This window comes from Cryptomeria japonica, chromosome 6 (genome assembly GCF_030272615.1).
Source record: "Cryptomeria japonica chromosome 6, Sugi_1.0, whole genome shotgun sequence".
NCBI classification, from domain to species: Eukaryota; Viridiplantae; Streptophyta; class Pinopsida; order Cupressales; family Cupressaceae; genus Cryptomeria; species Cryptomeria japonica.
In genome coordinates, this window is record NC_081410.1 from 154,266,834 (window position 1) to 154,279,845 (window position 13,012).

The following is a 13,012-nucleotide window of genomic DNA, read 5'->3' on the forward strand; positions in this document are numbered from 1 at the left end:
GGTGAAAGATGAGTTTTTGGTTGAAGTCCTTCGAACTCACTTTCCTTAATACCAGTTTTTTTTAATACATCTTCCTTAATTGATTTAGCTTGTCTTGTACCTTTCCTCACTATTTGTTCAGTCTTCTTGACTCTTTTCTGAGACTAAATACCACTCTTAATTGTTTCTACATTGCAAAAAACTTTTTCAGATGGTTCCTTTGGTGCTTCAAGGAGGGCTTTTGCATAAGTCTCAATTATGCTATCATCTGTTTCATATCCCATTTCAGTTACCCAAAGAGTTCTAGGGACAACTGCCTCCATCCAGATTTCATCTTTCTTAATTACAAAACATATTTTCTTTTGATATTTATCCACAATTGCCTGAGACGGCCTTACTCTTGTCTTCATTCGAGCCTTCAGTGCTTGAAAATGTTCATTTATATGTTTCTCTCTGTTTTCTTTCATGTTGTTTAATATGTCCAATAGTTGCTTTCCTACCAGTATATCAAAGCCAAAATTTTTCTTACCAATACCGGGTACTTCCTTGGTAATTTATAACATTAAACATACAAGCAGATTTCCAAATCTAATTGTTCCCTTCTTATCACCTTTGATTTTCTTCAGGTTGTCTATCAATTCATCTTTAAGTCATTCACACACATCTATTCCTTTATTGTCATTCACCATGTCATATGCACTTTTAATACATAGGCTAGATACTGAGTTTAACCTATTTGCATGTGTAGCCTTATAGACAAGAATCATACTGACAAATCTGACATTTATGTCTTTCACATCATTGACTCTTAAGGATCTTTTGTCAAATGTTGCGCCGGTTAAGGTTGTCACAGTGTCATTTGGAACTTTCTTAGTTCTGTCGGGCTTGCTACCGGTGGAAGGTAACCCTGTTACTGCCCTAATTGCTTCTTTGGTGATCTTATGGATGAAATCCAACCAAAAGAATTTGCCATGGACTCTGCTTTGGACTATTCTTATCACATCTTCAGGAAATTTAGGAATGCTAAGAATATCCACAAAACCTAGGGTTTCCACTACCTTGTGTTCTGGTTTGATATTACCATTTTCATCACAGATTACAGTCCTATACATGTTCTTGATTTCATCATCTCTCAATTCCTCAATATGACAATGCATGTATATTCTAGGATCCTCTGCATAAACTACTCCCTTAGGTATTTTTGAAAATGCTCCTAAGGTATCATCCTTCTTCACAATTTCGGGAATAAGTTTGAATACGAGTCTAGGGCGTTTGATAACCTCAATCACAGTAGGGTTTGCAATAAATTTAGGTGCAAATGAAGAATCTATAGTTATAAATACCTCAATCTTCCTTTAGGATGAGTGCTTTGATGAGCTGCTTCACTTTTCGCTAAGGATGCCTTCACTCGGGATTTACGTGCTCTTGAAGGTTTGAATGTTCACTGAATGAAAAAGAGCTAAAACACTTACTTTATAATGTTATTTACTTCAACTACCACATTTAATGCTTGTCGGTTAAGTCAAACTTAACACATCTTGTCGGTAAAGAATTAATTCAACTTCTCACCATCAACTGAGGGTATATTAACATGTTTTTCAATTAGTTGCCAAACCCCCAAAGGATTTTCCTTCAGTTAGATGAAGAGTCTCTTGCCGATGGAGTGATACTTTGTTCTGCTAGTGGAGGAGTATTCCCATCAACATTTTGATCTGACTTTCTGATCCATTGCTTTGAGAATTCTTGCTTTACCTCTTCAAATTTTTCTTTACCTTTCAGGCTGGGTCCTTTGTTATTTATCAGTGATGTCTTACTTCTAGAAAATTTTGTAATATGTCCAATCTTGTTACAAGTATAACAAGTCACATTGTTTTTTTGAATAGCATTTCCATATCCTATGTCGGTATGTGTTCTATATTGATTAGATAAGTGTCCAAATCTTCCACAAATATAACATCTTACATTTATTCTGCAATTTTCTGAATTATGACCAACTTTGTTGCATTTAGAACATTGACCGGTGGGTGCATTAGTGTTCTAATAATTTCTAGATCTACACTAATTTTCTTTATGACCATACTTGTTACAGTTAAAGCATTTCTCATTAAATTTGTAAGCATTAGGTTGTCTTACCAGTTTACTATGATCATGATTGTTTGCAGTACCGGAGCTTTCACCAACTTCAAAGCCAAGGCCATCAGTATCATCATTAGGTTTCTGAGTCTTCAGCATGTCATCAAATTCTTCTGAACTTTTCTTGAATTTCTCCTTGTGTTGATTTGTAGCAACCAGTTCACTCTCCAAGATTCCTTTCTGTCTCATGAGTTCATTTGTGTCATTTTGTGTATGCATCAAGTCTGTCTTCAACATATCATTTTCATGACCGAGTCTTGTATTTTCATTTCCAACATCATTTAGTCTTCAAACCAAGTCATCTTCCTTCTTCTTTCTATCTTCAATTTCTTTAGAAAATCTCATAATCATGTCTTCCATCTCATTCTTCATTGTACTATTTTTATGTCTCAGTTTTTTTACTAGATCATTAAGAGTTTCCTTTTCATCATCATTATTCTGCATCTTTTCACAAAGTTATCTTCTCTTATTCCTTGCAATAGTGAGATTTTCTTGAATTCCTTGAATAATATCCTATGCAGCCTTTAGATCATCTTCAAGTTTGATATTCTTTACTTTTTATGCATCATAGTCTGAAAGAGTTATTTCCAATTGCTTTCTCAAATTTTCCATCTCTACCAATGTCAAAATCTTCCTCAAGTTGTTAGGCTTTTGAAAATAGAGGACCAGGCTCTGATCCAATTATTAGGATTCCCAAAGATACTGAGAGGGGGGCTGAATCAATATCTGACCTGTGATAGAATTTTCTTAACTTATAATATGAAAAGCAATTCAAAACTGTATACCGATAAATCAAAATTAATGCAGCAAATAAGAACAATAAGCACAACATGAAAGACACACCATAACACAATATTTTTAACGAGGAAACCCAGTGTGGGAAAAACCTCAGTGGGATTTGTGACCCACAATATTCGCTTACTGGCCAATAAGGGAATATTACTGTTTACAAAAGAAGTCTCACTGACTTACAAAAATGGATTATACAAATCCAATGTCATGTACTGCTTTAGATCAGCATCTACTATGCCAGGTTCAGTACCGGTTTCAGCTCTGCAATACTCATAAACCCTTATCCAAAATCTACCTTATAATTCACATATTAGGTCTACAATAATCCTTCCATCTTCTCTACTTCTAAATGATCTACAATGATCTCATACTTATATGAGTCATATTACAATCTGTCAAGTTGACTTACAAATTTTTTTACAATTAAATACAAAATACATTTATACAAAATTCTTGTCGGTCATGGTGCCGGTAATCTTTCTTTTCGATGTCGGTGAACTGTATGCCGGTGTTGAGTTTGTTAGTGTCGGTGAATTGTATGTCGATGTTGAGTATGTCGGTGTCGATGCCTACCGATATCATATGATTGTAAGGTTGCCATCAATGACAATACCTTCAATCACCTACAATTTCTAATTGGAGTGTGCATTTGCCAATACTAACAAGATGATCCATTAGTGTGGGTTCTAAAATCCTCCAGCAAGGTTACTCTTAATAGGGTAGTACTCTTAATAGGGTATAAGCTTCTGGTCAAGCTTGGGATCTCTAACAAGATTCTCTCCTAGCATAGCTCTTTATAAGACCTTAACCGGTCAGTTTTCTATTACTGCAGATAGTTAACTTGTGAGTTCCATCTCACCGTGGTTTTTACCTATTTGGGTTTTCCACGTATAAACACTTGTGTTATGGTGGATGTTCTACTTTATTTAGATGTTGTTATTTCATTTTGGATAGCATGTATTTTGTTCAAATTCTTAGTTAAGTTCATCTATCAGTTAGTGTTTAAAGTTGTGCTTGTTTTGGTGTCACTGATTCACCCCCCCCCCCCCCCCTCTTAGTGTTTTTCAAGACCATCAATCAAGCAGGTATGGAGGAAGAAGGAAGAGAGTAGGACCATTGACCGATATTGTGCATTCAATGCACAGTTGATATCTCCTAAGGCTTAGAGGAGATGCATGACCTTAGGGGGGAGTAACACATTGACCATATTATTCACCCCCTTTATGGAAATGGATGAATGGAAGGACATGTTGTTGTCGGTATAGATGAAGAACATGAGATGACAGTGTGTAGTTGTTGCTTTGGTTACACATCTACCTATGAGAGATGGATTACTTATGCATGTGTCAATGGATGGATAAATTGCAATTGGGATCAAAGACACTTGACACAAGAAGAGAGGAGTTGAAGGAAGGTGCTCCAGTGGATATAGGAAACCGGCATAGGAAGTCGGTATGTACACTATGTGCAGCATGTTGATCGGTATGGATATTGATTGGTGTTGTAGGATATGTAATTCAATGAGTTCTAAGATCATTGCAATAACTTTGGTAGCATGGATTGAAGTGATTATGTCTCAAGTGATATTGGAAAAGCTTTGAATGACATATGATGGCCTGGTAGTAGATCATGTATGATTGCATTATTATGGGCTACCCGATTTGATTTTTGGCATGATAGTGATGTGGTACGACATTGTGTTCATATAAGATCATTTCATAAGCTATGATGGATATCACGGAGTTGGAAGATCATCAATTGATCACATATACACAACTCAACCGGTATAAAGTGCAGATTAGAGAACTGGTTTAGAACCTGATAGGCAAAGATGACCTGAGATCTATGGCTCAAGGGGAGTTCACAACCATATTTTTTGATTGGTGTCAGACATGTTTGAACACAGGGGGAGAGAAAGTGTCTATGGTTGTACTGCTATGATTGAGATTTTGGGATGTGCTCATCAATCCATGTTTGTGAGGTACTTCAATGTCTATTCAATTTGTACTTTATTTAAATCACAATCAGACCACCGGGAGAGTTACCTACACATGAGGAGAACATACATTTGGTATCAAAAGATACACAAGTGAGATCAAATTGGTATCAGTGTTAGCCTCAACACTTGGCACCAACAAATCAGGGTCAGAATGTATGTATGAATATCAAAAGGTGAGATGATGCAGTCTGACCGACGATACACATGATGTTAATATTGTTATGGATAAAGAGACTGCAGAGGTTAAGACAACTGATGCTACAAACATTGAGATCTTTGAGTCACCGGTTAACACTACTGACTCTCAGAATATTGAAATACTGGCAGAAGCTGAGAAGCCTAACACTATGAAACTGATAGAAGAAGAGGTAATAATACAGAGTGAGAAATCGACAGCTACTGTAAATAAAGAGGTAATAAATGATGGAAACAAGGAAGAAATTGTTACGGCAATTGGTCAAGTGTCTGATGAAAAGAAAATTATTGTAGAACCGAGCACATCCACTGCAAATTTCAGACCTAAAAATGTAACAAATGTTCTTTTGGATTCAATTAAGAGGATCACAGATTACAACGCCTTCGCATTTAAGGCCATTGATGATACATTGCCTATTTTGCAAATGATTGCACCGACATGTAAGATAGATCATATTGATGGCTCTTTGGGTAAATTGGACACATTATCTAAATATATTGCTTCAAATGTTCTAACTGTAGATAAGGTTAATGAGGAAACTATTAAGGAAATGGTGAATAAAGAAAAAAGTGAATTCTTTGATAAAACTATCAAGGACTATACTGAGCACATTGATTCTTTATTACCGGTGCTTAATTCAACAATTTTGGAATATAAGGATTTGTATAAGGAAGCTTGCAAGCCTCACCACCTGACTGCAGACATTGATGAGGAGATTAAGAAAACACAAAAGGAGATAGATGATATAGCAGATAATATGACGGGTTCTTCGGAACTTACCTTAGTTTTTGATCAAGAAATGATAGTTTTTGAGGAAAAGATAGAGAAATTGGAGCAGGAAAAAGCAAGGATAAAGTTGAAGGCCCGGGAGCTGAAAAAAAAACTTGGTCCTAGATTGGATAGTCTTATATCTCAGTGGGTTAAGCTATCTAAAGCAACAATTCAAGGAGAATGATCACCAGAGCAACAGATGCATTATCCGACCGACATGATCCAGTAGACCGAAACCATTATTTCTGATAGTAATAAATTCATACAGAGCCTGAATCTAATTGTGGCGGATATCTTTCAAATTGTACACAACCGGTTGCAGACTATGAGTTAGAATTTTGTATTCTTTGACTCTTTTTTGACATCCTTTGTCATTGATGTCAAAGGGGGAGTAGTATGGAGAAAAAAAATGCACAGAAGAAATCACTTGCTCAGGGGGAGCACACCTTTTTTTGGGGATTAGTTTTGGACTTCATTTTTGGACAACAGTTTTTGGATTTTTCTCATGAGTGTTGCCTTCAATGCCATAGGGGGAGATTGTTGGAATTCTACACTCACATGAGAATGGTTGATGTTGTCATTGATGGCAACCAATCGGTAACAAAATTCTATAGGTTCACTAGCAACGCATACATCATTCACCGGCAACGAAGTATACCGACACTCATGCCGACATGAGACAAAGTTTGTTTATATGAATTGTATTGTAATGCAATAAATTATTTGTAAGCCGACATGATGTATTGTAAAGACTCATATATGTATGAGATCTTGTAGGTCATTTTGAGATGTGATAAGGTGATAAGAAAGGTAAGTATGTAATGAATGCAATTGGTATATGAGAGCAAATAATTGTATATGCATTTGAATGTAATCATCTTATGAGCAAATAAGGAACAGAGAAGAGTAGAGTGAATTTTATTCATCGGCAAGGTTTTTGGTTATGGTTTCTGACAGACCTTAAACTGGTACTGAATCAAGCATTACAAATGCTATTTTGAGCAGTACATTGTCTTGGATTTAATTATCCATTTTATAGTTAGTGAGAATCTTTCATTGAGCAGTGAGCTCTAGGTTGTTGGCCTTCCTGCATGTGCAGACCCCTATTGTAAGTAATATTTATTCATATTGGCTAGTGAGTAAATATTGTGGGTCATAAATCTCACTGAGGTTTTTCCCTTACCGGGTTTCCTCGCCAAAATATCTTGTGTTATGGTGTGCCTTCATGCTGTCTCTGTTATTTCTATTTACTGCACCATGGCTTGTTTACCTGTACATTAATTTGGGATGCAAAGTTATAAATAAGTTCAAATATTCCACTAACCAGTTAGACATTGACTCACCCCCCCTCTTAGTGTCTTTGGGATTGTCATTGCATCTAACAACATCTTGTTCCATGGTGAATTAGTAGAAAATTATTATCAATAGATTCTTAGCTAGGACCATACCACTAGTGTACATAAATAGAGGTTAAATTAAAGCAGAAAATGCACTTAAGTAGCTGCATGAGAACATGAGGATATCTTAGATTTGTAAGGATAAGGTATACCATTTCAGTTTCCCTCTCACCACTAGAAAGTAGGGGACTCACTTATCAAATTACTTTGAATGCCTAATGTAGAAGCCTTTAGGGTGTAAGAGTAACCATGCATCACTCAAAAATATTTAATTCTAATACTTAAATATTGTTTCTAATATTTTATCCTTGTAGATTACAATTAATTTGAGTTGCCAAACTATATTGTACTCATCCATAGTTGAATATTAATCTAGTCTCATTACTAGGCATATTAGAGTTTATTTCAAAAGTACTATTTTGATTATGTGGTGACCATACAAGCTTTAAAGAAAAATTTGGTTCTATTTATAGTCTTATTAGTCTTAGGGATGTTCATTGTATGAATTACATGAAGATCTAATACATATTTCTTAATACATTCATTCTAGAAGGTTCTTTCTTACTTAAGGCTGATTACATGTTAAAATTTAACCTCGAGATTTGTATCATATTGTGGTCAATGTAGATTATTATAGAGGTTATAATTAATATATAAAGATCACCCATCCTCATCAGAATTTAATGTATTGAATAGATTATATGGATCAAAATAATTAGGAGTTCAGGCTCATACTTTAGTGGTAGAATAAGAATTTTGTATTGTATTATCATTTGAGAATTCTAAAATTCATACATAAGATATTTAGATATTTTTGAAGATAGGAACTGTAAAGCGGAAAAATCGAACCCTAGTTGTTCTCCCCTCCCCAACTCCAAGGAGAGAGAAGGGAGAGTCACTAGGGTTGATGGTTTTCACTTAGGAGAGACTTTACATTCAAAAATGGGTTTGAAACCCACAAGATCCAATCCCACGCAATGCAAGATTGGATTCTAAATGAGTTTGAAGGGTTGTGATAGCAAGGATACCCTCTTTTGTAAAGAATGTAGATAGAAAGATTGAACTAGGAATGCATGTAAAGTAGGAAAGATTCACTTATAAACAAAGATAGGGATACGGGATGAAGCTGCGGACCTGGAATTAGCAGTAAAATGTCGAGACGGTGCTGTTCTGCAAATTTGAGTGAAAGTTGACGGGACAATGGCGCCCGGCATGCACACGGTCCTCCGAAAAATCCGCGAAACGAAGGTGGATCTATTCATCTCTGCACAAGGATTCCAGATCTTCAATTACAGCCGCGTACCTGCAACCTACACACATAAAAGAGAGGACAATTGGGGGGTTAGGGATGAGGGGTTTGCCTTTAGGTCAAACCCCGGTTTTGGAATTAACCAAGAAATGAGAATGCTGTAAATGTAAATGTTTGTAATGTAAACAAGTACTAATACCTTGTTGTAAGAATGTTTGTATTCTTACATGCGAAGGTGTAATGTATGTAGTATGTTGTATGTTGTATGTGATCTCCTCTTCAATGGTTGAATCCTTGTCTTGAATGCAACACCTAGCCTTGAATGGAGACTTAGAATGCTCAATTGCTTGAAGGAATGCTTGAATGCTTGAATGTTTGAATGTTTGAATATCGCTTTCGCGTCTTGCTCGCATCTGTCTTCCTCTTAATTACCTCCTCAAATGGGAGGGGAAATGTAGTTTATATACTTGTCAATTAGGGCTGATAGACTGATTTTCCCGACCTTAGGTTGACCAGGAAACATTATTTTCCAATTTGCAAACTTAAAGACCCGATTCCCAAAAGAGACCGGGCCCAAAATAGGGCCAGGGACCAGGGCACTGGGCGCCATGGTCCTGGGGGACCAGGGCACTGGGCGCCCTAGTCCTGAAGGACCAGGGCGCTGGGCGCCATGGTCCCACCTCCCAGGACAGCAAGGTGCAAGGAGGGATCAGGCCAGGGTGCAGAAAAATGCAATTTTTGGTGTCACAAGCAGGTTTCAGGGTCTCCATTCAGGTTTAACGTTGCGCCGCCATCGTGAAGACCCAAATGCAGTCAAAATTGCAAGTGTTGCAATTTTAGGATGCTACATTTAGCCCCCACTTTAGCGGGAGTATAAGCGTACGCTCATACTTCCGGTAAAGTACAAGGAAACAACATTGAAAAACTTTCACCACGTCAAGGAGGCAAGATACACCAAGCCCCTAGTGGACTAAGGATCTTATGACTTTGATTGACAAAGTAAAAGGGAAGATCATGAGGGAGAACCATGACTGTCAGTAGTAAGGTTCCCTCACTATGAGTCATGCAAGAAAGATATCAAAAATTTTCAAGGCAAAGCTAAATTTGTCAAGAAATTTTCAAGTATCTTGAAAAGATATGAACGGGATGTATGCCCCCCTACGTTAAAGCGATCGCACACACCTCACTGGGGGTGATTGCTTTAAGGTAGTGATACATATAAGAAATGAGAAAGGAGCACATTATCACAAGGATTTAGCCCCCAAGTGTGAGATAAGCCCAAGGATAATAGACACAAAACACAAAGCACAAGGTGACTTCACTTTCCTCGGGGTCAGTATGCTCTATGATAATTCATGTATATCATATGTATGTATGCATAATTGTTCTTCATTCCCCAATCAAGGAAGGTCACCTAGAAGAAGGGAACACATGTGTCTTTTGAGTCAACATGAGAGAGACCAAAAGAGATCTCAATGTTTTGCATCGTCCTCAAGCAGACAACACTAAGGACAACAAATAGAAGAATGAGAATAACACATAGAAGAAGTAACAATAGGGAGGAGGAAAGAGTCTGCTATGCCAATGAAACTAGTCTAGCACGTCATCTACCCCCCGATCTTGCTGATCAATATGCTTATATCTACCAATGAAATCAGTCACTTTTTCTTTAACACCTTGTTTACAATGCATTAAGTCAATCAAAGTAACTTTAGGACTTATATTGTTTTGAAATTGTTGAATAAAAGCATTTGCAAGTTGTTCGAAAGAAGTAATAGAATAGGAAGGCAACGAGCAATACCATTGTAGGGCTTTATCTCTTAATGTTCTAGTAAATAGTTTTACAAGCAACCTTTGGTCATAAGCAAAATCAATACATATTGTTTGAAAGGTCTTAACATGTGTTAGAGGATCACCCTTACCATTATAAAGCTCCAAATGCGGAATTTCAACATGTTTAGGGGGAATAGCTCGAACAATGTCAGGAGAAAGTGGGCTCGCAACATCAAATGTGGGCACACTAAACTTAGATTGATTCATAGAGGCAATTTGTTGCTGTAAAGAAGAGACAGTTTGTGCAAGATTGTTAATGGTCGCTTCAGTCGAAGAGTTCATATTAGACGTGTTAGATTGTGATGGAGGTGTTATGTTGTTGAAAGAAGGTAGAGAGTAAGGTGGTGGGACACTATGATAGTTAGTCATAGGAGATGATTGGAAAGGAAGAACACTACAAGGAGGAATGGAAGGGTTAAATGAATTGCCCCCTTGCGTCATGTTCATTTGTGGAGATATAATAGGAACACTCATTGAAGGAATGAATGAAGGAAGAGGGTTGATTGAAGAAGAAGGATTGCCCCCATGACTGGTGATCATAGGTGGAATGTCTTGTATTGAAGTAGTCATTATGTTTGATGTAAAAGTAGGTATACTAGCAATAGAAGTTGTCAAAGGAATAGAATGATTAACTTGAGTAGGAGGTTGTGTATAACCTAAGGTTTCGGCAACTTTTCATAGGCATCACATTCGAATCCACAATGTGTGCAATACCATGCAAAATATCAATTCCATTCTTATCACTTTGAACCATACGTTTTAGACCCTCAATTAATGAAAGGGCTTCACTATCAGGGTATTCTTGAGACATCCATTGTTGAAAATCATCAAATTGGTTATCCAATTTTGAAAGTTGTTCTACAGAAACCTCATGGAGAGCTTCTTCATCATTAAGAGGATTAGAGGAATTACCCATGTCCTCATTAAAAAGGCCATTCAAATTAGGTTCCATCTCCTCGGTAATTACACCTTGAAAAGACTTAATTCTAAGGCTTCGTCTAACGGGAATAGTGTAAGTAGGACTTATTGTTGTAAAACTCATGCACTAAAAAGAGAGAGAGGATTTTGAATTTTAGAGGTAGCAAATTTCAATAAAATCAGCCAATCTCCTAGATTTAAGCTGTTAAATGCAATCAGGACAATCTCCCGAAATTTCGGAAAAAATGTCTGAGACCGTGGGGAACGGAGTACACACGGTCCTCGCAACTTTTTTAAAAATTTTCAGGGATGAAAGTTATGATGATTTTAAAGCTAATCTGCAAAAATTGAGTGATTTTATGATCTGTAGATAGGCCAAATTAAAGTTGCAATCTCAAAATTGAACCCTACCAAGATTGTTGAAAAATATAAAATTTGAATTTTGGAAAAGAGAGGGAAACTGAAATTTTGAATTTTATGATTTTAGAGGGAATGCTGAAAGCAATGCAAGTGTTGAAATTTAAAAGTTGACTCGATTTCATGCAAAATTCGAATTTGAAAGTGGAAATCAAGGTTGTTACAATTAAACACTTAATTTCAAAAGTCACAAACTACAAAAATTTGAATAAAACACTGAAATTCCGAATGAATGCCAACACACTTTTCCGATTTAGGACTGTAAGAAACACAATTTTGATATGAATTTTAATTTCAACAATTTTGAATGATTAGAAGCCTCAATCCAAGCAATCGCTAGACCAACTTTGACTTTAATTTTGAAAGTGTTAAAATTGATAAAATCAGCCAAAATTCTGGATTTTAGCAGAAAAATACAGTAAGATCTAGCTCCTGAAATTTCGGAAAAAATGTCGGGGACGATGGCACTCGAGGTGCACACGGTCCTCGCAACTTTTTTCCAAATTTTCAGGGATGAGAGATATTGTGATTTTGTTGCGGAATCCAAAGTTACAGCCGATTTGGAGGTGTTTTGATTAGTGAAATTATTAGTCAAAGGTTGAATCAAGAGGATTCTAAAAATTAGGGTTTTGACATTTAACCACTTAATTTTCAGAATTAAAGCACAAATATGAATTGATAATTTGCAATAGAAGGGTAGATCTGAAACAAGCATTAACAATTAAACGTTTCACAAGTTTAATTACTTAAAAGAAAATTTTAGGGTTTTTATGCAATTAACCACTAAAATTTGCAAAAGATCAAACATGGAAATGTAATTAAGGAAGCAAAATTTTCAGATCTAACCATGAATAATCAGAATGAGGATGTTCACGTTGGGTTCACCAAAATGTAAAGCAGAAAAATCGAACCCTAGTTGTTCTCCCCTCCCCAACTCCAAGGAGAGAGAAGGGAGAGTCACTAGGGTTGATGGTTTTCACTTAGGAGAGACTTTACATTCAAAAGAGGGGTTGAAACCCACAAGATCCAATCCCACGCAATGCAAGATTGGATTCTAAATGAGTTTCAAGGGTTGTGATAGCAAGGATACCCTCTTTTGTAAAGAATGTAGATAGAAAGATTGAACTAGGAATGCATGTAAAGTAGGAAAGATTCATTTATAAACAGAGATAGGGATACGGGATGAAGCTGCGGACCTGGAATTAGCAGTAAAATGTCGAGACGGTGCTGTTCTACAAATTTGAACGAAAGTTGACGGGACGATGGCGCTCGGCATGCACACGGTCCTCCGAAAAATCCGCGAAACGAAGGTGGATCTATTCGTCTCT